This window comes from Myodes glareolus, chromosome 4, assembly GCF_982192425.1.
Source record: "Myodes glareolus chromosome 4, mMyoGla1.1, whole genome shotgun sequence".
In the NCBI taxonomy this organism is placed as follows: Eukaryota; Metazoa; Chordata; class Mammalia; order Rodentia; family Cricetidae; genus Myodes; species Myodes glareolus.
Window position 1 is genome coordinate 62,426,052 of NC_142029.1, and position 26,776 is coordinate 62,452,827.

Here is a 26,776-nt window from a genome sequence, read left to right on the forward strand (position 1 = left end):
TCTGTCCATTAGTGTTGGCACTGGCACATATATGTACATCTCACAGCCCCACATTTGCATCCCAGGGATTCAGAGAGGAACACAGAGCAGTTCACACAGTGCCGATTTAATTCACTCAGCAAACACACACCGACTCTATATTCAGGGACCACATCACTGCAGCTACATCAGCCTGAACTTCCCAGAGAGGCAGACCGTTCCCTCAAAATCACCGAGTAAGACAAAGGCTTGGCCCTGCTTCTGGAGTCTCCAGCCTGATACTTCACTGTCTCCAGACTTTTCCACAGTCAGGAAAAAGTGTTAGTACAAAGTTCCGACTGAGAGAGAAAAAAAAGCACCTCCCTGGCTGTGGTATTTACATGCTGTGCAAATGGTCGCCAGGACAGATGTCTTCGAAAGGAGAAAAGGGTTGTTACCTTTAAGAAGCCCAGACACCACGAACATCATTTCTGTTCCATGTCATCTCTCCAGCCTTTGTCAAAAGCTGTCATCTTCCAGAATAGAAAAGGTGTCCTTTCCTAGTGATCTTTATGTTCACCTCTGCCTTCGCTCTGTTTTGTGAGTTATGATTCATATCTGAGAAGTCCCCTTACATGTAAGGTGGATCTAGCCAAGTGAAGGGGGATGGCAACTCCTATGTGAGCGAGGAAGCAGAGATCCAGGAAGAGGAACGGGAAGGTAGGTCCTTTGTAAATCTTCCCAGAGTTTATTTGTTAGAGACAGTCTGGGGTCTGCAGAGTGAGACCCAGAGAACAAAGATGCTAGGGTCTGTCCATGGGGGAGATGTGAGGACCTGCCCTGGGGTCCCTTCTGTTTTAAATCCATGCACAAAGAGGTAAATACGAATTATTCTCCCCCAATACACTACTATTACTCAATATTCATTGAAGACGGTTACTACTTTTTTGGAACCCCTCCTAGGCTAAGCAGACAGTGGAATTAAGTCGGTAGAAGTGTTCTCTGAGGCTTTAGGTGCAGATGTCTTAAGTAGAGCTGGGGGCACTGTAGCTCACAATCTCCCCCCCAGAAGGTGTACATTATAATATTCATCAACCCAGGTATAGTAAGTGTTGGGGGGGGGGAGAGGAGGGAAGAAGCAGAACATGGGGGAAGAAGCAGAACATGATGGAAGTCCTGAGTCAGGCCAGAATAGTCATTGAAACACAGTCTAAGGGAATACTGTCTGCCTGGTGGAGTGAGAACTCAGAGCTGTATCAAACAGGAGAGCCTTCCATGACTCCTCCCTGGGCAGTAGGGAGAGCTTTTGACTAAAGCCAGCCACTCTTGTGGCTGCAGTTAGATTGGAGCCCTATATAAATGATGTAAGGGCATTTCAAGTAGGACCCCGTGGGTGTCCCAAACACCAGTGTTGCCCCACATGTTCATATCCATAGTCCGGGTAGAGGGCATATTCCGTCACTGTCACCTGTCAACAACAGGTGCAACAAAGTCCAGAGCTTCCATGTCATTTGTCACCCTTCTCAGTCTCTCTCACCACAGGGTCCCTTGTGTCGTGTCCCCCCTCCATCCTGTTTCTCACCGTTCATATACCTTCAGGTTCTGGGTCATGTTCTCTGGAACTCTAGAGGTCATCAGCAAGATATCTCCCCCTACTCCCCGGCATCCTTCCAGAACACTTCCCCTAGTTTCCTGACTAAAACTTGGCCTTCCCCAAGAACACTTGCTTATTCCCTAAGACCCCATCAAGGACTCATAAGCAGTGCCCCTCTCCCCCAATTCCCTGGGCTTTTTTTGCTTAGGTATGGAATGGGTGTCTTTGCTGCTTTTTGTTAGCACATCTAGATCATTCTCTCTCCCCTTCTCTTATGTAAAACCCTGAGTTTTGAATCATGCACCATCAGACTCTCCCACCCACTCCCTCTCGCCATGGGAAGCCATGGGTTGCTGGTCCTGACTGTTGCTCCATTTCATGCCAATGGCTCTGGCCTTAGGTGAACTCAGAATCACACTGACGAGCCTTCCAACACTCTAGCTCTCCACACTTTTCTCCAAGCTCATAGGCCAGTCCTTTCCTGCAATACCTCTGAGCCCCTATCCAACCACCATCTCCCTTGTTAGTCTCGACACCTGGAACCCCAATTTCAACATTCAGGTCCCGTGAGCCACCGATCCAGCCCTCTTCACTGTCCCTTAGTCCCCTCATAGTGGGCTTTACCTCTTCAATCACTTTAACTCCCTTATGCAATTATCAGAACCATGCCCTTCCATATGCTTTGAGCTGCTCTCCACTCTAGTTCACGAGGCAAAACCAATACCTCATTAACTCAAGCCTCCACTCGTTCACTTGTGGGCCCAGAGTGAAGAAAAAGAGAAAACTCTGTGAATGTGCCCACTATAAATTCACGATCTTGAACTTTGATAAAACTCTCAAATTTTCTTCTTCTCTCTCTGGATATACAGGGGGCAGTTCATTCTTTTTAGAAATGAACAAACATTAAACAACATCACAGAATTTAAGAATAAGACAAGTTTAATTCTCTAAAAATAAACTTTAATAAGATTCACTTCCAGTTTCTAAGGAAGCACATGTGTCCTGAGTGAGACCCCTTGACATCAGTTCTTATGATGCTAGAAGAGACTGCATAGCTGAGTAAGCCACAGACTTTCCCCCCATGGTGCTAGGGTCTGAACCCACTGCCTCACACATCCATAAACTACATCTCCAACTCCATTTATACCGTTCGTTAATTATTGAGACAATGTAAGCGAAGGTTTTTTTCCCCATCCACCAGTCCCCAAATAACAACTCTGGGGCTACTTAATATTAATTAAACTGTTTGGCTGATGGCTCAGGCTTATTACTGACTAGCTAACTAGTTTTTATATCTCTAATGAACTCATTTTATTAATCTATGTATTGCCGAATGGCTGTGGCATTATCTTATATCTTGCTTCTTCAGCAGCTGCTGGCATCTCCCAGACTTTGCCTCCTTTCCCCTGCATCTTTGTTTGGATTTCCTGCCTAGTAATATTCTGTCCTGTCATGCCATAGGTCAAAGCAGCTTCTTTATTAACCAATGGTAATAAAACATATTCACAGCATACAGAGGGGAAATCCCACAACAGACAGAGTACCAATAAGTCATCCAGGCTGACACTGAGCTCACTTTGTAGCCGAAGCAGGCCTTGAACTTGTGATCCTCCTGACTCAGTTTCCCAAGTAACTAGGATTACAAACCACCTATCCCCAGTTTACAGTTTCAAGATCACTAACCATCTTTCTCTAAGTCTATCCTGATTTTTAGAATGGGGGCTGATGCATCGATATCAGTCCCAAATAATAACCACTGGCTACAAACAAACATTTTTATTCTTTGAGTGTGAGTAGATTGACAACTTTAAATAATAGGATATAAATGAGAATATGAATTATTTAAAAAAATCTAAAAAGCTTTCCTGGCTATTGTTGTAGGTCAATGGGTTGTGATTCTTTAAGGGCAAAAATTAATATTCTTTTGCCAGAAGCACTCACACCAGAGAATCGAGCCTTGGGCTGAGAATGACTGAAAATGGACCTTTATTTGCAGGTTGAGTAGGTGCCCTTTCCTCCTGGGGAAGGCATTGTCTGGCTTTCTCTCCAGCATCCCACACAGAAGCCTCAGTGTCCAGCCCATGGAGTCAAATTGTGGGTTCTTAGGGTGTCTAATGAATTGCCAATGGAGAAAATTGCTAGTTCCTTTGAAAAATAAATGCCTGGAGTGGTAACAACACTCAGCTAAACAGTACTGGCAATCTACAAATTGTGCCCAAATTCCTCCTTCAGTGCAAGGTGCTGATTTTCCTCTCATATCAGAGTAAATGTTCAAGGTACAGTGTGGAACTAGAATACATACCTGCTGTCCCCAGCATCAGGTCCTTCCATAGTCTACCCTATACCTCCTCAGTAACAGACCTTGGAATTATTCTAGAAATTGATACACTCTTCAGTGCTAATATTCACCCAGCATCATAGCATAGACGCGGTTGATCTTAATAAGTTCCCTAATTCCGCTAACGTCTAATCCTCTCCACCACCTTATTACGAATGATGCCTTATGATAGAGCCTATGGATTCCAGAAGAAAGGAGATCTTAGACGCCAAACAGAAACGAAAATGCGAAGTGCTAATTACCACGGCTTGATCTGTGCACACTGTGTGTATGTGATCACACTCGTATTATTTTTCTCAAAGCAACTTAAAGAAGGATTTATGCTGACTCGTGAGTGGAGGACATGTAGCTCTTCCATGGCGGAAAGGCATGGGAGCAGGTGGTGACAGGAGCATGAGGCTGCCCAGTCCCGTTGTCACAGAGCAGGCAGCAGAGAAAGGGGAACACTGTGCACATCTGGCTTTGTCCTTCCCCCCTTTTATTCCACCTGGAATCCCATCCCATGACCCTGTGCGGCCCACACCTAAGAATCCTTCCTTCCTCAGTCAGTCCGCTCTAGAAATAAGCCCAGAGGTGTGTCTCCCAGATGATTCTAAATCTGGTAAAAACGACAATGAGAACTATAGCCCGCTAATATGTGCAACTTACCCATGTAAATAAACATCAAACTTAAAACATATCAGCTGCTGCAAATACTTGGGTCAGCAGGGATAAGCATGTTTTAAATACTGTTATGGGTTTTAATTAATTATTTGTGTATTTGCATATGTGCCCACGTGTGCGTGTATGTGCCCGTGTGTGTTTTCCATGATGCATGAGTAGAAGTCGGAGCGTCTCTCTTTCTATGCCGCTCTCCCATGTTCTCTACTTTATCTTTCTATGCCGCTCTCCCATGTTCTCTACTTTATCCCTCTGAGCCAGGATCTCCCAAAGCTGATGGCAAGTGAGACCGCTGACCGATGAGGCCCAGGGACCCTCAAGTCTCCAGCCATCGCCCTGTATGTACATAAAGGATGGAGTTACAGGCACATGTAACCACACTCACATATAAGGATGGAGTTACAGGCACACGTAACCAGACTCACAAATAAGGATGGAGTTACAGGTACATGTAACCACACTCACATATAAGGATGGAGTTACAGGCACATGTAACCACACTCACATATAAGGATGGAGTTACAGGCACACGTAACCACACTCACATATAAGGATGGAGTTACAGGCACACGTAACCACACTCATATATAAGGATGGAGTTACAGGCACACGTAACCACACTCACATATAAGGATGGAGTTACAGGCACACGTAACCACACTCATATATAAGGATGGAGTTACAGGCACACGTAACCACACTCACATATAAGGATGGAGTTACAGGTACATGTAACCACACTCACATATAAGGATGGAGTTACAGGCACATGTAACCACACTCACATATAAGGATGAAGTTACAGGCACACATAACCACACTCATATATAAGGATGGAGTTACAGGCACACGTAACCACACTCATATATAAGGATGGAGTTACAGGCACTTGTAACCACACTCACATGTAAGGATGAAGTTACAGGCACATGTAACCGCACTTACATTTTGTTTTATCTACTTGAGTTATTTGATTTCATGATTTCCTCAAGATTGCACACCAAGCGTTATTACCACTGGGCCATTTCCATCCCTAAGTCTTTAACTATTATATTGCAAAACAGAAAGTTTTCTTTCACAGTTTGATTTCCATGATGTGTAGAAAGAGTTCATCAGTTCAAACTTTTTCAAGTCTGCTATTTTCTGATACTTGCAGGATTATAAACTTCTGTGTGATCAGAAACTTCTTTGAGAATCTTTTTTTATTGAATTATATTTTTCTCTGCTCCCCTTCCTTACTCTCCCTCCCCTTTTACCCTCTCTCATGATCCCCATGCTCCCAATTTACTCAGGAGATTTTGTCTTTTTCTACTTCCCATGTAGATTAGATCCATGTATGTCTCTCTTAGGGTCCTCTTTGTTGTCTAGGTTTTCTGGAATTGTAGGCTGGTTTTCTTTGCTTTATGTCTAAAAACCACTTATGAATGAGTACATATGATATTTGTCTTTCTGGGTCTGGGTTACTTCACTCAATATAGTGTTTTCTAGATCCTTCCATTTGCCCCAAAATTTCAAGATGTCATTTTTTTCCACTATGTAGTACTCCATGGTGTAAATGTACCACATGTTCGTTATCCATTCTTCGCTTGAGGGGCATTTAGGTTGTTTCTACATTCTGACTATTACAAATAATGCTGCTATGAACATAGTTGAGCACATGTCCTTGTGGTACAATTGAGCATCCTTTGGATATATGCCCAAAAGTGGTATCGCTGGGTCTTGAGGTAGATTGTCTCCTAATTTTCTGAGAAATTGCCACACTGATTTCCAAAGTGGCTGTATCAGTTTGCACTTCCACCAACAACGCAGGAGTGTTCCCTTTACCCCACATCCTCTCCAGCGTAAGCTGTCATTAATGTTTTTGATCTTGGCCATTCTGACAGGTGTAAGATGGTCTCAAAGTTGTTTTGATTTGCATTTCTCTGATGGCTAAGGATGTTGAGCATTTCCTTAAGTGTCTTTCCACCATTTTAGATTTTTCTGTTGTGAGCTCTCTATTAAATATAAAACTTTTGCAGACAATTTCACAGCTCAGAAACTCATTAGCCAGATTAATGATGTTAACAGAGATGGGAATGAAGACATCATCATGTGTGATCTTGAACAAATCGCATTTTCCATACTTGTTATGCTTCTCTGCAAGAGGATGACAACTCTTGCATGTACATGCATTACACATGACACCCATCACAGAGCGTTGTACAGGTCACTGGTCCTTCTAACGCCCTTCCATCTGCATCACCTCATCCCCACGCCCAGCCCATCTATGATGCGTGAGTAACATGAAAGCAGGCTTGACTTCAGTTTTTGCCAGGTGGCATGTCTGGTTGAGCCCACATACATACAGAGGCCTGCAGAATTAGGAAGCAAGGACAAAACTTTCTCCATCTAGTGTCAAACGGCAAACCCCCAGGCTTGTTTCAGAGCCTTGGAGTTTTATCAGTAGCTTAAAACTACTGAAGTTCTTTCCTGCTCATCACTTCCCTCTGGCCACTCGATTTCTGTAAACCCCAGGTCTTCCATTTTAATCATGCTATAGAGCAAGGTTTAAAATAAATCCCTAGTGATGTGGGTAATCGGGGAGGCAGATAAAAGGAAGTAGGTTTGTAAAGTACAAACCATCTAGAATTGGAAAAACTGACAAAGAGGATCCAGTAACCACTCTACGAGGTGAGGGAGTAAGGCATTAGACCCCGCTTTATGAGCAGCATGGAAGGAAACAGTCAGAGTGTTTCACCTTCTCAGAGCAAAAGTATTTGTCCTCATCCTTCTGGGCTGATGTAACAAAGTACCTTAGGCAGGGTGACTTCCAGTTCTAGAGGTTGAAGTCCACCATCGGGGTGTGTCCTAGTCAGTTTTAACTGTCAACTTGTCACAGCTTAAAGACACCTGAGGAGGGAGTCTCAGTTGAGGGATTTTTCCGACCAGAGAGGCCTGTGGTTGTGTACACACTGATGGTTACTGGATGTAAAAGGGCCCAGCCCACTGTGGGCAGCACCACCCCTAGGTAGGCAATCCTGGGTTGCATACGAAAGCGAGTTGGCCATGGATGATGAATGACACGGCAAAGAAGGATCCTCCACGGTCTCTGTTTTACACTCCTACTTGGGTTCCTGCTCTGATTTTCCTCAGTGAACGACTAGGATCTGAAGTGTAAGCCAAATAAACCCTTTGCTCATCTAAGTTGCTTTGTTTAGGATATTTTAACACAGCAACACCAAGGAAACTGGAGTAGAGTGCCATCATGGGCAAGTTCTGATGAGAGTCATTGGGGGTTGCAGCCTGCTGATTTACTGCTGTCTCCTTTTGTGGTAGGAAGGGGGCGCACTGGCCTCTGCTTGTAAGGGCAGCAATCTCTTTCAGGGCTCCACCCTTGCAGCTGATTTCTCCCCAAGGGCCCTCCTCTGACCAGCATCACATTAGGGCTTAGACTGAAATGAGTCACAGTCCACTACAATGATCCAGACATAAACTGCTCATGAAATGACCAGCCCAAAAGCCCGAATGAGATTTGAGATGACTAAAGTATCCAGTGACGAGTGTTTTCACAGAACCTCCATGAAACTCAGTGGAATTATTGTAGGGTGTAGAGATTTGTGTGTGAACTTCTGACTGGCCTTGAACAAGTCTCTTCCTCCCCTGGGCTGGCAATCATCATTTTAAACATTACAGTCTCATAAAAACCTCCCTGCACCCAGAGGCAGTTCCCCAGTGTGGGTTTCCGTCAGTACTTTTCACTCTAATCAGATTAAATTCTCTCTGCCCTCTGTTCCCCCCAATTAAGAGCTTCTTTGGATCCTCTGAGCTTTACACAGTGCCTGACACAGAGGTGAAGAAAACAGGGAAGGAGATATAAGAAATGAAATTCATATCATGGTATCTGAATGCTATGATCAATCAGTATATCCCCAGGGTGTGTTTACATACTCACATAGGTAAAGGCATTTATTTCTCTTTAATTATATGAAGGCTTACATCTAATTAGATTATTTCATTCATGGACCACTACCTAGTTTGCTTGCTCTATAGGAACAAAATGTATGACTGAGAATATATGAGAATCAGACCTTATCCCTGCCCTTCAAAGACATGGGTCTGGCTAAGGAAAAATAAAACATGTTCAATAACCAGGACAAGGGAATAGAACTCTCATCAAAATGCTGACTTCACCAGTGTTCTGGAGAATCCAAGCAGCTGGGTAATCTTAGTGGCCATGAGCCTAAACCACATTCTTTGAGAACACACTGCACAGGGACCTGCCCACCCTGCAGACAGGCGACAGCCAACCTGCATAAGACCAATGGAAACAACCCAAGCCCCTTTCCACGCTCAGTCAATGATAGGAACTCCTTCCATTTTGAAGTAGTGCTCATGGGATTATAGGCTCGTCCCAGGGTTAACAGGTAGGGTTGCATAGTCCACATACGTACACCACACATAAATACCACACCATACACACATAAGTAACCAGAGGGTTCAATTCACAGAATACACAAAAGGCCAAAGACACAGAAGGATTCCGTTGTAAAGACATCTCCACCCTCATAACTGGTGAGCAACAGGAGATGGCTAATTCAAAAAGAATCACCATGTATATGAAAATACCAGGCCATGCTAACAATAAAGAACCAAAGACAAAACTGGAAAAAAGTCACAAGCAGTAAGTTATTGTTACTTGGAATAGAGAAAGGCAAGCCTTCCTTTGGTACTTAGGAGTATAAGGAAGACTTAGGAAGTATAAGGAAAAGTAGGAATAAGAAAGAAAACAGAGGAAATAGCTCTTGTGAAACTAAAATGTATAGGCCTCACACGAGGTTCTATCTTGTGAGTGAGAGCGAGGGTGAGCGTGATGTTTTAAACAGCAAGAACAAAGGAAAGCCTGGTCTGCTGTCGGCTGGGCGGCAAGACAAGGGCAGAGCTGCCAGCCAGGCACCGCATTGTTGGAGAACGCTGGCAGGTACATTCATGCTAAATGTGTTATAATTGAGAATCGATACAGGCAGAGTCAGCTTTAAATAAACTCCAAGGGCTTACTCGAGCAGTGCCGTTAACATCGTGCTGCATTTTATACAATGGTGTTGAGAATAAAAAGCCCTACATTTGGGTGCTGGAAACATTTTAAAGAGATATTTGTACAATAGACACTTAGCTGCTGCCTTTGCCATGAAGCGAAGATTCTTTACTTGGGTCCACGAGGCAAATGGAAGCCGGGAGCCTCTGCCTTCATTGTGTACCTGTCCTCTGGCTGAAGGCACTGAGAGAAATTCTTGTCCTTAACCTCTCTTCTTGAATCAACTTGGGTTCCAAAAAAAGCAACACCTTACAGGACAGACAACTCCCACACACAGATGCAAAAAAGTACACAGGAGGTCAAGGCATCCTTCAGCCGTTCACAGCTTATCCCAACACCGCACAGAGCAGACCTGAGCCGAGACCATGATGGGTCAATGGCAGGCAGGACCACACCTTGACCAGAACAGCCCAATGATACAAACCTCTTGCCCTCTATTTACACCCCAACCGTGGACCCCTCTTCTAGAGATGGACTTGGAGGTCCCCACACATCTTTATTTGCTGTTCCCATTCCCAAAATGGCAACACTGAACTTTCTCCATTTTTCACCATTTCTTATCTCTTTAATTGGTATATTAGAGGCTGCTGGAATGCAGGTTTTTATCATAAAAACTCCAACAACATTTTTGTTAATGACAGCTGTAACCCCAACAGTTAGTCTTCATGATGACTCTCATTCTTATATGAAAGGAAATAAAAAGGCTGAGCAGGGTCAATCATCTCTTCCTGTGACTCGGAGGATGGGATGGGTGGCTCCAAGCTGGGTGTCTCAGTCTGAAATGCTTGAAGAAGCACCTACACCCCAAATCCATGTCCCCTGGGACACTTAACCTCCTGGGAGCCTCATAAGGTTTGTGAAAGGCGTGGATTAAAACAATTCAGGAGTCTGGACACTCATTCTATCCCTCAGAATCTCTTTACCCCTGGAGAGAGCAGATGTCCTTATTGTCAGTACAGCATCTGCACCAATGGCTGTGAATTAATTCCTGATTCTATGAGAACGCATAGAATTTTGTCTTATAAAAATGGCATTTGGTATTTGCTTGTGAGTTTGAGGCCAGCCTGGTCTACAAGAGTACACGAACTAGTTTCAGGACAGGCTCCAAAGCTACAGTGAAACCCTGTCTCAAAAAGAAAAAAAAAGGCATTTTCATGAATTACTTTACCTTTAGTTTATGCTGAAGGATTACTGAGTCTGTAAATCTTAAATAGATTTTAATCTGCTGGTAGCACGTAGTTACCTAAATACACACACACACACACACACACACACACACACACACACACACACACGTTCTTCCCTTCAGAAGAACATGAATACAAGTTCAAATTTATTGGAAGCAATCCTATATATTTCCCCCTTTACAGTATTTTAAATTCAATAAATGGGACAAAGACCTTCCCCTGAGTCAGAAGAGAACCTGGAGTCAATGATGTATACCTGCCCTTTCACCTTGGTGATCAGCAGCTGGGTGAGAAAACTGATCCCAGCCACCCTTCAGTGACTAATGTCATCCTTTCCCCAGCCAGCACTCAGAGAAGCCCCGCTGAATTCCTTTTCTTTGGAGCCCTTTTCAACAAAAGCTCTGTTCCTTTAAGAACATACAGACTCTCTGTCCCATGATCTTGCTGCCTGTGGAGAAGTGTTCTCGTCTTAAATGAATTCAATGGAGTGATGGGCTGTTTGTACTGTCCCAGATCGCTCCACTCACAGCTGTGTGGGTCCAAATGGAGCTGGGATCATCGCTGCCCCGACATAGAACCAGAAAGAAAGGCCGAGCCTTCTGTGACAGCGGAATCCTTTCCCTCACAAAGCCACTCAATCAGGGGCGTGAAGGGAAGGAATATGCTCCAGGGTCAGGCCCTGGGACGTGAACAAAACACACTGTATAAGGAAATTAAGTCCCTGTCAGTTCAGCCAGTCATGCCCCACATAACAACACTTGTATGGGGTTTATTTTTAGAGTGAAAAGCCAAGTTATTTTCGTTTATCAGAACTGGGATCTTACACGCCCAGCTGTTGAGTAACACTTGTCAAAGATGTCAAAACGTCTTTCAACATTTAGACAGCCACCTAACTATTATTCCCGGGGGACTCGTGATTAGCTGGAAGAGTGACATCGGACAGATGCAAAAAAAAAAAAAAAAAGGAAAAGAAAAAAAATAGACATCTGTATGGAAGCCATGACTCTAATTTCCTGGTCATCCACCCCAGCAACCCTACCACTCTGCACCGTGAGACACCAGGCTTCTCCGATAAAGGAGTCCGGCCTCTTCACAATAGTTCCTGAGTGTGTGGACTTTTTCTTTCTGGTTAATCTTCTGATCCTTTACTATATCTGTAACTCCAAATTCTGTTGACATTAATTCTAGCTAGGAGCGAAGAACTCAGGGTCTGTAAACTCGGGGAGGATCTCATAGTTATTCAGTCTACTGCACCTCTACTGTCTGGGAAAGCTGGGGTGGGGGCTATCATCCTTACTGAAGCCATCTATCCAGAGCCATCTATGTTCAGAGAGAACACCAGCACCCTAAAATTGTCAGGAAGGAGAGTTTTGACTAGTAGGGATGATAGTCCCTGTAGGACTATGAAAGAATTCCTATGCGACTATAATTTCCTTTTTTACTTTGGTCTATGCATCAGTCACCACTTCACCTAATAGGTACAAGAAAGAAAAGCAAGAACAGAAGGACCAAGAGAAGTGAAAATGCAAATGCTGAGCCAAGTTAATGGCCAAGAAGCAGAACATGAACCAACCAACTACAATCATCCCACACACAGCCTCGAATTACAAGAGGCCAAGAATGTTCTTCCTGCTCCTCACAGGAGCCCTAACTGCATGAGGTGTGGCAAGGCCATACCTCTCCCTGCCTTTGATCCACCTCTACTCCCCTTCCTACCTAAAAGGCACCCACGAAGCTCATCTCTCCAGCAATGCTTTTCTTAATAATAACCATTTAAAAAATTAGCTGGCTCAGTGTCTTGGTTAGGACAGTATGGGAAGCTGGTATCTGAAGATACTGAACATGCCACAGTGGATCAGAACAATAGGCAACAATTCTACCAAAATGCTAATAGCACCCCTTCTCCCTTGAGAAAACTGGGTCTCCCCCAACAGTCAGGGCAGACAGAAGCTAAGAAAACAGAAGAAAAAAAGATAGAAAACCTCTAGAGTTAATAAGCAGCTTCCCTATTATGACCAGAAATAAGGGAACATATCTCTGTTAACAATTATCTCTAACATTAAAAATCCCCTCTAAAGCGGGTGAGAAAATAATATAAGAGATAGAGGTTAGCGACAGAAAACACTCAGGGAGAAACTAACCAGGCGCTGAGCAGGGTTATCCTAAGTCTGTCAGGCTACACTCAGGGCGGAAAGAGAATATAGCTGCAGCAGTGGGCTTTATAGGGGCAGGCTCGAGGTTAGCCTCTCAGGTCCTGACTGGCTGTGATGGAGCACTGCTAAACAGGAGTGTGCGAATGTGCTGTCTGATTTGGCCTGGAACAAAACTGGGAATGTGGAAGGTGACCAGTTTCATCATCCTGGGACGGGTGTATCTGTAAGAGGAATCGAAATCCTCTACCATATTGCAAGTGACCCATAGATAAACGAATGGTGTTACCGATGATAAGCCCTGTCATTCCTGCCTTTAAGTCATAAGGAATGAGGTGAAGTGTTCTCTTCTCTGGCTACTTCCTGTGAACTCTGGATAGAGTACAGAGCAGGGAGGCTAAGGAACGGTGGGCTCCTAGGGTAGTGATTGGTACCCTCCGATCATGAAGATCTCTGTCACCTACTGGTTGGCGAAGGCCTGCAGATGCTCCAGTAAAAGGAGAAAAAGAAGCATGGTCCAAAGAATAGGCCAAAATTATGATGGTGAGGGGGCTCCTGGGGTAGTCACCAGGGGAGAAATGAGCCAGAGAGTTCCAGGAAGACTGTTGGACTTGTAGTTGCTCATCCAGTTTTCTTGCTCATCCTGAACCAGACCTGACTGGTGATGGTAGAAAAAGTGTTTCTTCCCCAGGGCTAAGCAGACTCATCATTTTCTGTCACGATGAGACCCAGGCCTCTGCAATTTTGGAAGACCACTTTTACCAGGGAGTCCAGCTGTTACAGGTCTAGGTCCTGAAAGAAAAATGTCTAGAGTGACAAGAAGAGGGATGGGTTGGATGGCCCGTAAGTCCTGCCCTCACTGCCTTTAGAGATTTAGGGCATCAGATCTCTTTTAACTTCTTCGAGGTGACAAAAGGGATGATGTAGAAAGGACAGCAGTTAGTGTGCCTCCGAGGAGGACTCATCACAGGAAAACATAACAGATGGCAAAGACCTAAAATATAAGACAGCCATGAAGTAACAGTATGCACCCTTGGAGTGCACAGATGAAACATACATACACATGTGAGACTATTAGAACCTGTGTAATCCCTGCTGCGATCATAGTTAAGGAAAGAGCTGGGGAAGCTTTGTCCTTACTGAAAGAAGAAAGTAAATAAGAAATCATCTATAGAACCCCTGGTGGGCTCTGTCACGGGTGTGAAGAAGACTGATGGCTGCGGGAGAATTGTCTGTATTCTGTCAATCATGTTTTAAATAAACGCTGATTGGCCAGGCAGGAAGTATAGGCAGGAAAACCAGACAGGAGGTAGAGGTGATGCAATGAGAACAGGAGAATTCTAGAAAGGAGGAAGCTGATTCCTCCCAGTCCTGCCCAGACCATGGAAGAAGCAAGATGTAATCTGCCCGGCTGAGAAAGGTACCGAGCCATGTGACTAACATAGATAAGAACAATGGGTTAACATAAGCTTACAAGAGTTAACAAGAAGCCTGAGCTAATGGGCCAATCAGTTTTATAACTTATGGAGATCTCTGTGTGATTTTCTTTGGGGCTAAACAGCTGTGGGAATCGGGAAGGACAGAAAACCCCAACAAGCAGGACCTCATGTTACAGATGGCTTTTGCCACTGTGGTCAATTATAAGAGTAAGGCTATTGGTTTGGTAGACTTGAGACATTTTTCATTGGCCAACATTAAGTTCAAAACTGACCATTGGGTGTCCTATATAACAACCCTGGGGGGGGTGGGGGGAACATTAAGAGATGAAGTTAATGAGGAAAACATTTCAGCATCACGATTAACTCAAGTTTTAAACAGTAAGGTGAAATATAAGTATGACTGGCTGGACCATGCACCAGAACCCTGTACAAGGTTAAGGTAACTGTGTAATCAGCAGCTTGTGGGAGAAGTCATTGAAGTCAGCATCTTTTATAGGGTTGTCTAGCTAAGCTCCAAGGACAACACTTGGATATCTGAATTAACTTCCCAGACCTGTGAGTTTAGTAACAGAGTATCTGGCATCCTCTTTCAGTCATGGAACACGATGGTTAGGGTACAGAGAGACACACCGGGGCATCTGTGCTAAGTACTCTCCCAGATAGAGCACTACAGTTGGTAAGCATGGATTTTAGACTTGGCTTCAGCGTTTAATAAAACAGGCCTGTATCTCAGCTGTGGACAGACACTGCAGTGCTGAAGTAAGCCAAGGAAGGTCTTGTCTTCTATCTGGGCAACATATATAATCAGGAAGTAAATCATTACTGAGAAATGGTTGGTCAAATAGCATTTCATATAGCTAAGTATATATCCTAGGACCGCAGTCCCCTGAATTGTTATTGAAACATACTGATCATTTTAATCTTGATTATACTTTCCTGCTGGGTGTTTAAGATCATGTAGGTGGCCACAGTTATTTTTTCCTTTGGTGCTGTCAAGGCCAAATGAGGGTCCAGCCCTTAGGATTCACTTGGGCTTGTGAAGAATCTACAACTCCTCAACCCTATCTTTTTACTGTTGTCCATCTATGTAATGATAAGTCAAAGGCTATACCTCCTTGTTTCTGATGTAATCAAACTGACCATTGGGCTAAGGACTGCTCTAACCTACTGCTGCCCATAAAGAAGGCTTGAACAAGCTGCAGACAATAGAGACATTAGCAGATGGACTGCCTTCTCTGGCCCCCGCTGACCTCTGTCAACAACCTTCATCCCCCACCTTGGTCCTGTGAAGAGACCCAAATTCTTGACCCCTAACCAGTCCCACCTTAGTTCATCAGAACTCAGGGTGAACAGCACAGTGGCTGGCAGGAAAAACCTCTTTCACATTAGACCAGGGGCTTCTTTCTCCCTATGTACTGAATGGCATAGGGCAACCTAACCTACTAACTTAACAACAATAGGAGTCTCAGAAATTCCACTAATCATTCCCATAATCCACTCCGTACACCTAACATGGTCTACCAGTTTGGCAACACAACCTCCACCTACTCTTCTATATGAATGCCAATGCCCACTCTCACTGTTAGACTGATGTCTCTTATCTAAATGTAAGGTTTCTATACACATCCCTCTCCCCTAAAGATATCCACCATATTCTTCCTTAGCCCAGACATGGGTGGTGCTCCTGTCCACACCCAAACTTCTACCCATAGCCCCTTGTCCTCAATCAACCCTCTCATCGATAGCACCTCAAACCCTTCAACAACTGCCCATCACAATCCTATTCTCTTCTCATGACCTGCCCATCACAATCCTATTCTCTTCTTATACCTTCATCACCCAGGACCAGTATCCTCTCGCTACCACCCCAAGCCTCAGCCACAAGCCCATCATTGAGTAGCTATTGCAAGCAACCCTTTTAACTCCCATCAATTCCCTTCACAATACTCCTATTTGTGGGGCCAAAAAGCCCAATGGTACTTATTGACTAGCACAGGACCTCGACAAAATCAACTAAGCCGTTGTTCCCTCCTCCCTGTGGTCACTACCCCACCACACTCCTCCTCTCTATCTCCTCTTCTGCTGCCTTCTTTTCTGTGTTCGATCTTAACGATGCCTTCTTTACTATCCTCCCGAACCAGTCCTCCCAAGCCTTTATTGCCTTTCCCTGGAAAGATCCAGACACTTATGCATGCCCAGCCACTCACTTGGATGCTCTTGCTCAGAGATTCTGAGATAGCTCTAATTAATTTAAACATGTCCTAAAGAAGGACCTCACCACACTATATTTATCCTCTCGTTTACTTCTCTACTAAGATTTCTTCTTCTGCAGGCCATCCCCACAGACCAATCTCCAACACTCCCCAATCCTTCTCAACTCTCTGGGCTCCTGGGGCTAGAGAGCCTCCTAAGATAAGGCCCAGATCTGCCAATCCTTGGACACCTATCTGGGCCTCTCAATCTCATGAGAAGGGTGGACTATACCCAAAGCCAGGGTGGAGGAAGGCTTTGCCCATCTCCTTCCCAAAACCAAATGTGAAGAGCTTGCAGTAGGCCTTTATAACTTCCTCTGCATCCGGATTCCCAATTTCTCCCTCATTATGCAGCATACAACAAACAAGCAAAGGCAGGCAGGCAATGCAATGAGGCAACAAGGGTATTTCCACGAACGGCACCAGAACAACAAGAAGCTGGTACCCAAGTAAACAAATGGATGCAGCTAAACATCTTACATTCATCATAGTCACTATTGCAACATGAATCACCGACATTAACGTAAAACTCAAAACACTATGAAAGACACAGGGGGTAAGAAAAAAATGTACAGTGACCTTAGGTAGCACTTTGGCTTTTAAAAAATAAGACCAAATGCAAAATTTATAAAATTGTTGGTAAGTGGGCCTTTATTAAAATTAAAAATGTCTGCTGTCTGAACGTTAACACCAAGAGGATGAGAAGGCAATGGGTGTTAAGAAAGTATTCACAAAGGGTATTTATGATAAAAAGATTCAAAGTATAAAATGTTCTCAAGGGTCAGTAAGAAAATATAAAACCTAATTATAAAAAAATGGCCAAAATTTTAATAGATATTTTGCCAAAAAGATGTATACATGGCAAATATAGATATAAAATGATGTTACATACATATCAAGGAAATGGATATTAGAACCACAATGAGACATCACCAGGCCTGTTTTAGAATGGCTCAAATCCAGAACCCTGACATGTAGTGATATTTCATTTGTATTTTAATAAGTAATGCTTGCCTGAAATTCAAAGAGTAAAACAGCTTCACTGGTCAGCCTTACAGACCAGGCAGTGGTGGCACACTTGTTTGCCACAGAAACCAGGCAATAGTGGTGCACGTCCTTAATCCCAGCCCTAGAGAGGAATATAAGATGGGAGGAGATAGCTCTCAATCTCATTCTAAGATTCCTGGAGGCAGGATCGCCATTTCAGACTGAGGTAGAGGTAAGAGCCAGTGGCTGGCTGTTTGTTTTTCTGACCTTCAGGTTGAACCCCAATTTCTGTCTCTGAGTTTTTATTCACCATGCTACACTGACAACAACCAGGGCTGGTGGAAATGTACACAAAGAAACCCTCATACTTGCTGGTGGGAATGTAAAATGGTACAGCCATCTTTGAAGGTAGTTTGTCAGTTTTTTACAAAACAAAACATTCTTACAAAAAGCATCCAGCAGTGATGCCCCTTGATATTTACACAAAAGAGATATGGAATCATGTCCATCCGAAAGCCTGCTCACAGATGTTTAGGGCATCTTTATTTAAAATGGCCTAACTTTGAGAGCAACCAAGATATCCAGAAAGTTCTGGAATATTATTCAGTACACAAAAGTCACAAAAAGATGGGAAGAAACTTGTGTGTATCTATAGGCAGAAGAAGTGGTTTCTGAGGGATTTCCCATTGTGTGACTCCAACTGCATGAAAAACAAAATTGTGGCCATAAGAAAAGTAATAGCTTCTAGTAGTTTAGGGGTGGAGGAGGGGAAGGAGGTATGACTAAACAGGACACAGAGGGGTTTTAGACAAACAAAAAGAAATGCCCGTGATTATAATGGTGAACATGTGTCATCATGCATTAGTCCAAATCCAAGGGACGTACAGCTCCCAGGTTGCACTCTAATGTAAACCACTGTCCTGGGGTAATTATGATATAAATGTAAGTTAATAGAGCACAATAGAAATGCCAGTCTGGAGGGGGACAGTGGCAACAGGAACAGACAGGCATACGTAGGAGGAGGAGGGACACAGAAGATCTTCCTATTTTTCTTTCTACATTTTGCTTCTACCTAAAGCCACTCAAAAAAGTCTTTCAAAAACAACAACAAAAACCTCACAAATCTCTGTGAGTTTGAGTCTAGCCTGGTCTATAGAGAGAGTACAGGATAGCCAGAGCTACACAGAGAAACCTTGCCTTGAAAAAACAAGAACAAAACAAAAACACAAAGAAGGAAAAAAACCAGCACTGTGTCATTGTCCCAACTGCCCCCTCCCATTAAGTGAATCATCTAGAAGATCAGTTTCACCCCCACCTCCTCTCCCTTCCCTTCCAGCTACCCTACTGATGGCACACAGACTTCTCGCTTGTATTCCCTATATCATGCAGAACGACCTACGGCTCAGTAGGCTTTAAATCACATCTCTTAAAAATGTGTCTTTATTTCCCTCTCTTTTCATTTGTTCAAATGAAAATTTCTGAGCGACTAATATTGGTAATATTAATAGATAATATCAACAGAAAAGCCTTCTGTGTTACTAAAGGGCTTAGTCACTAAACTAGATTAATGGAACATTAGAGATTCATTCTGCAAGGGGTAACTCCTCAGAGGGTAGGCTTATGAATTAAGACCCTCTTATGGAACACTTTTCTGAGCCAAGTTGGGACTTGGAAGAAGGAGAGGTGAAAATTCTCTTCTCGCTTCTTCTAGACTCTTTGTGGAGCTCTAGGCGATCTCATAAAAGGCTTGCCGTACAAACAAGCCTCACTGCTGAGGGCTGGGCCAAGAAGAAAAATGGACAGAGACTGCTCTGCGAGACAGTGCATTCTATTGTGTCAGAGGGACAGGCCCAGGGCACCGCCTGTAGCACACAAATGTAACATTGATAAAAAATTCAGCAAGACACACACGTCTTACCAGGATAGAGCCATTCTAAAAGAGTTCTGTTCTGCATGAATTGATATCTTTTTATAACAAGAGTACATGGTCACTACAAATGTGACTTGCTAAAAGACTGGGAGCCTTAGGATCTAAAGCAGTCGTGGCAGTAGAATGTTCACCAGTGGTGGGCATGTTCTATATCTGTACTATCTATGACAGCAGGCAGAAATCATGTGTGACTAGAGGGCACTTGATATGTGATAAGATCAAATAAAGACCCGAGATATAATCTAAACAATTTACACAGTCACACATGGCTAGTGACTGCTACTGGGGCAAAGTTCAGGCCATTATGGGAGGAGGACACAAGCTGTTAGCAAGAGAAAATCCTCTGTCTATGCTGAGAGCCTAGAAAAATACTTTCTCTATGCCTTCTCCACCATAGACACAAAGATGCCATGTAAGATCCACGACACATGACAAAGAACAAGGATTCTCCAGGTGTCACCTTGGGGCCTTGTTAAAGTAGATCACGAGGTCCACTCTGAGATCTGCAGCAGAAAATAACAGGAAACCAGGCAATCCTGATGACTGGCCTGGACACAGAATTTTAGTAGGAGCACTAGAAAAATATCAGCGTTGAACACCTGCCTACTCCTCCCAAGATAAGCATTGCCACCTCTCTTTTCATGCAAGAGCCTCATTCTTTAAGTACTCAACCTCTCTTCCAGGCATTCTTACACACACGCATGCATGTGCACGCGCACGCGAGCGCACACACACACACATACACACACACACACCCCAGAAGCCAAAGGCACCAGACTGTCTACAATGGCCTCCCACACATTAGATCCAAGGTAAAGAGCAGGGGCAAATCTTTCATGAACCATAAACACAGTGCAGAGAACTCAAAAGAAGCCTCGCAGCTTCTATCCATCTGGTCCCTGCAGTGGCCATGTCCTCTAACAGGACTGAGGCTCTTTGCTAAAATAGTGTAGTTTATTTCAGATCAGTTCAGAAGTCTGGCCTCCTTTTACTGTTCCAAGACACAACACTGGAAAATATCAAAGAACATGTATCATATGAAATCATGTTATTTATCACCCCGAGGATGTACACTGAAGAAGCCTGTTTTCAATATCCTATACTCTCTCTCAGTCTCTCTCTTTCTCTCTCTCTCTCTCTCTCTCTCTCTCTCTCTCTCTCATTTTCAAAGCAGGGTTTCTCTGCATACTCTCAAAGGGAAAAAAAAGGAAAGAAATACAAAAGTTGCCAGTCATGTGGGAGGAAATTTTTATTTTGGTGGTTACCTCTCTCTCTCCTTTGGTCTAACTATACTTGAGTCATTTTAACATTAAGAAATCACCCTGTCAGACGCAATTTCCAAGACTACTCTGGAATGGCCATCTTTTTGCCTCGTGCCCGCTGCTGGTCCTTAACTTTGCCAAGGAAAAGCTTTCATGCAGAATATATTGCTGCAGTGAGCTAGAGCACATCTTCCAATGAACTCGGAGTCTAGAACCGCACATTGCTGCGCATACTGCTAACTTCACCATTCTTTAACTCCCATTGTTCCCCAACTTATTTACATCATGAGGATCAGGAGGGATTCTTGGGCCCTAAGTATCTGTGGGAGACAGTTATCATTTGATCTCTACAGAAACCCTCAACAACCACACAGTACTGTGTACCTTGCTTCCTCAGGCTGAGCTGCTATGGTATACCTATTTTATAGGAAGGAAAAAAGGAATTAGGTAAATTAAAACACAACCCTAGAGAAATTCAGAACAAGATTAAATCAGTGTATTCCTCCAGCTGTGGTAATTTTATCTACTAGGAAACGGTTAACAATACCCATAGACCTCTCTGATGGTCTTGATTGCTTGGGGAGATACTGGCATTTAGTGGGCAGAGGCTAAGGGCAAGGGCACACTATCCATCCTACAATGCACAGCAACAGCCCACACAAGACCTCCCTCATTGAAACCAGCACTGCCTAGTGCACTGGAAACTCACCCCACTTTCTTTGGCCCCTTATCAATGGTTAAAGAATGACTGCCTCCACAATTTGACCCTTCTACAACATTTACACAGGAACATGCCGGTCAATTGCTATTTTTTGACGTAAAATACTTCTTAGATACATTTAAAACAGAGGCTACGTGGGAGCCGCAGATAAAAAGGAGAATAGCCCCATGCTAAGCAAAATCCCTTTAGGGACAAAATTTAACAAGGAACACTCCTCTCATGAGCAACCCCTAGGCCCTGGGCTGAGGTCAGTGCCAGCTGGTCACTTGGACTTTTCTATAGATGGCCGGCCTCCCAGCTGCATCTCCCTGCTTCATCCCTAAGCATGCGCGTCACTCGAGAGCAGCAATGAGGCACACTGACGGGAATCTCCAGGGATCTGCAGCCCTTAATCATCTATATTGTTCAGTAAATCGTACTCATTAATGAGCCCCACGAGACACAGATATACAGGCAGTGTCTCCTGGTGCCCTCTGTCTAGGAAGGCCTCATGACATTGACCCCACTGGCTAAAAACAGTCCTCCCTCCAGGTTAAAGCTGAAAAAAAAAAAATCCCGCCACTGCTCCTGTCCCTCTCTAACCATTCCTAGCTCTGCTTGGAATAGTATTAGTTATGCTTTCTTCTTCAAGGCATCTGGCTTTTGTTTGAGTGTGGAAGTTGGAGAGCTTAGAAAAGAAGTCACATTCCTTCCTGGACCCCCACCTAGATCCAGAAGGGCTCACCAAACACTATGTCCTACTAGTCTTGACATTTTTTGTCACACACACAAAAACCCTCCAAACCAGGTTTGGTTACCAAGTCCCCAGTAGTCACATGCACTGTACCAGCAAACACAGACAGCTGCATGGCTGTGTATGCAGCCTTCTGAGATACCAGATGGAAAACTCTGGCATGGGCAGAATGCTGTACTTTAAGCTGCTATGGGCCACCATACCAGGGGCCTCATCTCTGACCAGCTATTTCCTCCATGAACAGAGAGATCATGAAGGGGAAGTTCAGTGAACAATTCATGCAGGAGGAAGCGGGTGGGAAGGAACATCTGGCCACACTATTAGCAATACGATATGGCTTTAGGAAAGAGCAGTCTCAATTCCGCCCTCTGACCTGCTCTTCGGGAAGCCTCAACAAGCCTGCTTGTTCAAATCACACCCCATACAAACTCACTCAACAACCCTCTGTAGAGATATCTCCATGCACAGCCCATCCCTTGGTCATCCTTGGTCACCATTTTTCATATTTGTTGGTTTGAGTCCATGATTGGAATAAGGAAAGTTTTAGAAGCCTTTCAGAGACAGCGCATCCCATTGCACTGACTCCAAGGGGCTGGCGAGACAAGAGCACCTATGATTCAGCAAAGCCAGCAAAACAGGGAATGCATTTGCCTTACCCTGGAGGAGAGGGTGTGGAAGCCTTCAAACGCTCTTACATCCTCGCAACCCATCAGATCCGCTGCTTTTCACCCCACACTCACTTCTGCATGCTGGACCACAGCCAAGCAATCTGCCAAAAGACAAAAATGAATGAATACAAAGGTCCAATTTATCTACAACTCATCTCCAAAGCCATTGTTCAAATGAATTTGTTAAAAATGAACTTCATGCTGAACACATAGACCCTGACCTCTGGAACAGTTCATGGTCAACCCAAGAGGTTCTCTTATACATCCAAGAGAGGTGGAAACTCAAGAGGGAAGGGCTTAATGTAGAAACCAAAATACTCAAGCTTCAGCGAGCCCTGCATCTTTACAGTATAATCTCCAGGGTTCCTCTAAGGGGTTCTCTCCATTCTAGTGAGCAACGGATGGAAAATAGCAGGAAGGATTTCCAAAAACATTTGCACACACAGGCATATGGGTACAAATACACCTCCTAACACTGCCCCCGACCCTGCAAAAAATGGTATGCACGTTTCCGCTTTTGCTCAATTTCTGTTGGCTGCTCCAAGTCACACAGTCAAACCCCATGGACTGGGCAGTGAGGTCTCTTGGGTAAGGTTCACTCCAGTCTAAGGAAGCATTAGGCTTAGAATAGGACTCTCTCGGTTGATGCTATTACAGTGACCTTGACCTACTTACAACTCTGGCTCTCAGTTTCCTCTCCTGGAAAACATCACGCCTCCCTTCCAGGGCCTATCCCAGAAGCCACATGAAAGGAAGCATCACTTCTCAGACTGCCCTGGTGCTTCACGTCATTGGGGCGTCTTGATAAGATGTAGGTTCTGAGTTGAAAGGTGATGGGTAAGGCCTGACATTCTCCAGCTCTAGCATGCCCTAGGGTGGTGATTCTCAGTCCTTCCTCTTGATGCTTCATAGCTGCAACTTTGCTACTGCTATGAACCGTTATGTGAATAACTGATATGCAGGATATCCTCTATGTGACCCTGTGCAAGGGTCATTCCATCCTCCAAAGGATTGTGACCCACAGTTTGAGAACTACTGCCCTCGGGGGTCCTGATGCTGCTGCTCAGTGACCACTCTGTGATTAGAAAAGAGATATGAAAATAGAAAATATCTGGCAAGCTTTGTAAACGAAGTGGTTTTCACATATAAGGAAATTTTATGTCAGCATCGTTTCTGATTCTAAATGAATTTTCAACTACCAGCATTATAAAGAGCTACTTAGTCTGGATCTCGGGTACAGTTCTACAGAGTCACACTCTTAGAAGAAGACTATAACTTAAGGGGTTACTGCTCCTTTTCTTTTTTTGAAACAAATTCAGGGAGGTAATGGGTGCCCCCTTTCCCCACCAAATTTCATAACAACTTAGTAGCAGGAATTTGACCTTGGAAGCAACAATTTGACTTTGTTCTCTAGTATATGAATTTGCTCCGTAAACCAAGAAGGAAAAAAATATTTATTCTTCTACTAAAGCAAAAACAAAAATCATGCTACCTCATGGCCAAAAAGGCAGCAGAAGGCGGCATCTACCAGTATGGGCCATTGCAGAATAAAGGGCGAGCAAGATGTCACAGGACACAGAGCCCGAGGTTTTGCGAAGCAATATTCTCCACAACCAAGTTATTTTTCATGTGTCCACAGTGGGAATGGAGCACAAAGTCACGTCTACACAGCTTCTGGGAACAATGAGTTTTATTTCTAATCCATAATAATTCTGAGTAACTCCTATTTAAGCAAGTATTTGGCATTGTAAATAGTTAGGGGAAATACAATAATTAGCCACAGTGAATCTTGGGTACTAACAAAGGTAACTAGTGATGTCTTAGACATTCTGCCATCTAAACTGTTTTACATCTCGAAGACCCTGGGGAACCTAGGAGCTGGGAGTGCAGTTCAGAGTAGACACATGTAGCCAGATGTAGCCACTCATAAATGAAAGGAGTGGGAGTCTAACCCTCACATCACTCTCTCATGGATTGGGAAGGGGTCCATGAGGTCCTGCCCCTCCCTAAGGATTTCTAGGCAGTTGAGGATTGCTAGAGGTGAGGGACTCACGAGGTCCCATCCCTCCATAAGGATCTCCAGGCAGTAGCTGGAACGGGAGAGACCTTTTTTCAGTAGTGTAGCTGTGGGTAAGTTTCTCGTGCTACTGAGATTACACTCTCATTGACGTTCCTTTAAATAACCCTAATTAAACATGTGCACAGCCCACAACCCACAGCCATCACACACAAAACATGGTAAGCATGTGCACACACCCCCCACCCATCACACAGAAAACATGATAAGCATGTGCACGTCCCATCCCCCACCCATCACACACAAAACATGAAACTAGAAGCTAAGGATTAGCTTTGCAGAGCAAAGAGGTTAGATCATCAGGAGCATAAGAGAAACAAGAGATGGCAATAGTGGGGTCAAATATGATCAAAATACATACACATATGAGAATTTTGTAATAAAATCCATTACGCACACTTAATATATGCTAATAAGGACTTAAAAATTCTTCTTGTTATAAATCAGGAAGGCAATGAATATGTGGACTTCAAATTGGATAATGAGGCTGGGTGTCCCTTGTTATGCATGTCACTGCCAATAAAGCAGAATGAACTTGAAAGCATTCTGGTGAAATTAGGAGGGTACCAAGAAGAAACGATAAATGGACACCAATACTTGCACATCCATTATTAAGGTGGGTAAAATGCTTTTCTTAGCCTCTTTGTTTGGGGCGGAATGTTAAAAAAGGTACACTGTCCCTAAACTTTCACAGCTTAATGTCTGCATTCCGTGCCCAGCTTTCCCCTACCACTACGTTAGCTTATCGGTTAGAATTCTACCTTTGGGGCTGGGGAAACGGCTTAGACGATGAAGTGAGTTCAATCCTCTGAAACCAAGCTGGATATGGTGGTGTATATGCACAACAGCACAGTGAAGTGGGGAGGGGGGGGATGGACACACAGAGACCGATCTCTGGGGCTCACTTTCCAGCTAGCCTAGCAAATAACAAAATCTTGGAACTCCAGGCCAATGAGAGATTCTGTCTCAAAAAAAAAAAAAAAAAAAGGCCTCCACACTCACACACATACCCTGGCCCAGCTCCGTAGACACACACACACACACACACACACACACACACACACACACACACACCTATCACCTATATACCCTGGCCCAGCTCTGTAGACACACACACACACACACACACACACACACACACACACATCTATCACCTACATACCCTGGCCCAGCTCCGTAGACACACACACACACACACATAAAAACAAAGACATGAAATTACAAAGGCAAATTATACTCTCTTATCCACAAAGACTTAGGGAGACCAGGGACTCAACTTAAGGCCCTCATACTGTACAAAGACTATTCTAGAATGATAAAAGGTTTTCTTACAGAAAATAGTATTGCTAAAAAGTTAAGATAAAGCACCAAAGACGTACAAGAAAAAGTCCAACTCAGGGTCAGCCAAAGAAAAAAGAAAAAGCTAAAAAGAAAAGCCATGGTGAAAGCTACCCATGCTGTGACTTTAATCCCACATCAAGGAATTCCTCAAATAACTTCCCTAGTCAGGCCCTGGAGTCACGGCACTTTCTGTGTCCTGAGCATGGGTTCTTCCGCCTCTGACCCCTAGGACCGGATGGAAGCACCCCAGTACCTGCAGGAGAAGAGCTCTAGCAAGGTGCCCCCTTGTCTTAACTTCAGAACACAAACACACCAGCACTGACATGAACATCGTCTGGAGGCTTCAGAGAGACCTCATGGGAACCACCTCGGCAAAGAGCTTCATACTTGGAAAGATATTTAAGTTGC

General features: G+C 44.0%; 1 protein-coding gene across 4 annotated transcripts in view; it reads right to left on the reverse strand.

Moving 5' to 3' along the window:
* Positions 1–26,776, reverse strand: part of Tmem108 (transmembrane protein 108) — a 281,925-nt gene that overhangs the window by 251,327 nt on the left and 3,822 nt on the right. For all 4 annotated transcript variants that reach the window (XM_085689649.2, XM_048417293.3, XM_085689647.2 and 1 more), the window contains exon 2: positions 22,939–23,051. The gene's annotated coding sequence lies outside the window, so the exon portion shown is untranslated. The remainder of the gene's footprint in view (positions 1–22,938; positions 23,052–26,776) is intronic.